The following is a 2,500-nucleotide window of genomic DNA, read 5'->3' on the forward strand; positions in this document are numbered from 1 at the left end:
CACGCACGAGGGACAGTTTTACATTTACACCAAGCCAATTAACCTACAAACCTGTACGTCTTTTGGAGTGTGGGAGGAAATCGAAGCTCTCGGAGAAAACCCACGCAGGTCACGGGGAGAGCATACAAACCCCGTACCGACAGCACCCGTAGTCAGGATCGAACCCGGGTCTCTGGCGCTGTGAGGCGGCAGCTCTACCGCTGCGCCACCGTTCCTCTGTTGCCTGATGCTATCTCTTGTCAATATCGCCACACCCTGTGACTGCCCTTTATCATGAGAAGGATGTTTGGGAGTGGTGAAGTGCTGTGCTGGGCGAGGGCAGGCACGTTAAAACATTCAGCACCTAGTTAGCTCCATCTATTTGTGCCGGACCATACGCAGCAGGCCGCCAAAAATATTGACGCTTAACCCGAACAATTTACTGCTTTGAAACTATTTGCTCTTTTGAACATTGTTTCCCCTTACTAATTAATCAAAGAGATCGCGCACTGATCATTGCAACTAATAAAATCAACCTTTGCCTGGAAATCTCGATTCAATGTGGGTGGAAGAGTAGTTATGGTACTTGTTTATTTTCGCCAGATTTTGACGGCCTCGGTTTCATTCGGTCAGTTGCGAATTATATTTTGCCGTAAAAGCCGATAAGAATCCCGTCACGGGCTCTGAGACGTGCCAAACATGCTTAGCGGCAGACAGTTAATAAATAACTCCAAATATGAAGAGACCCTTCAGTTTAGCAGCGGATTATGTCATATTGTACACTCCATTATTGCTTTTTAAAGAGGGTCATTGGACATTCTTCCCCAAAGCGAATCCAAAACACACAGTGTTGGTGATAAATGCAAGGCCACCCACACTGTAAATGTCAGAGAGTGTGAGCTGGCAGCAGAGCAAGACTTCAGAGCAGAACGAGGGAAAGTAGAGGAGAGAAGGGAGACAACAAGTAGCCTCCTGCTCGAAGCAAAGCTGAACACTAACAAATGGCAGATATCGACATTTGATTCATGCCCCGACCTCCCATAACATTATTATCTACCGATAAACCGTTCATGTTATTTTTATCGTGACAATTAAAACTAACTAAGACAGACACAAACTGCTGGAGCAACTCATCGGGACAGGCAGCGTCTCTGGAGAGAAGGAATGGGTGACGTTTCGGGTCGAGACACTTCTCCAGAGGTGCTGCCTGTCCCGCTGAGTTACTCCAGCATTATGTGCCCAACTTCAGTGTAAACCAGCATCTGCAGTTCCTTCCTACACAATTAAAATTAACTCCTGGCTGTAGTTCTGTAATGATGTAATTCTAAACATTATGGACCATTGTACATCTTTTCCACAAATAAAATTTATAAATTACAACTTTTTATTACCTGCTACATGCATTCTTCTTTAAAAAAATTAAAAATACGTTATAAATTCACTCATCAACATGATCAGAAAAGCTATGAAACTATTGAGAACTTAAGAAAGTGGATCAATGGATTATCATAGAATTGCGTTCAGTTCTGGGCACCATGTTATGGAAAAGTTGTTGTCAAGCTGGATAAGGGTACAGATAAGTTTTACAAGGAAGTTGCCAGGACTAGAGGGTGTGAGCTACAGGGAGAGGTTGATTAGGCTGGGACTCTATTCTTTGGAGCGCAGGAGGATGAGGGGTGATCTTATTGAGGTGTATAAAATCATGAGAGGAATAGATCGGGTAGATGCACAGAGTCTCTTGCCCAGAGTAGGTGAATCGAAGACCAGAGGACTTAAGTTCAAGGTGAAGGGGAAAAGATTTAATAGGAATCTGAGGGGGTAACTTTTTCACACAAAGGGTGGTGGATGTGTGGAACAAGCTGCTAGAGGAGGTATTTGAGGCAGGGACTATCCCAACGTTTAGGAAACAGTTAGAGAGGTACATAGTTAGGACAGGTTTGGAGGGATATGGACCAAATGTGGGCAGGTGGGACCGGTAGCTGGGACATGTTGGCCGATGTCAGCAAGTTGGGCCGAAGGGCTTGTTTCCACATTGTATCACTCTATGACTCTATGGCTCTTGCAGGGAAAACTCCAATAAAGAATGCACATTAAATAGTGTCGGTAGGAACTGCAGACTCTGGTTTACACTGAAGATAGACAGAAAAAGCTGGAGTAACTCAGCGGGACAGGCAGCATCTCTGGAGAGTAGGAATGGGTCGAGACTCTTCTGACTCGCATTAAATTCCGAGAACATTAAATAGTGCTCACTTGGTTTGTCTCATTGCTTATTGACAAAGCAAACATAGTAACACAAATACAGCATGGTACAAATCATTTAAAGTACAATTGCTTCTTTCTGTTTGTGTTTAAGATAGCTGATATACTTGGCATACTGAATGTTTTCTGTAATAACATATGTAGGACTCTCTCTGCAGCGTTGCAAAGGATAGAGTTTAGATTAATTAGCGGCAGATAAGATGTTGATTCTGAAAATCCTCCCCTCCCCGTATAAACACGACAGTTGATGGGATAATCCATT

This window comes from Rhinoraja longicauda, chromosome 31 (assembly GCF_053455715.1).
Source record: "Rhinoraja longicauda isolate Sanriku21f chromosome 31, sRhiLon1.1, whole genome shotgun sequence".
NCBI classification, from domain to species: Eukaryota; Metazoa; Chordata; class Chondrichthyes; order Rajiformes; family Arhynchobatidae; genus Rhinoraja; species Rhinoraja longicauda.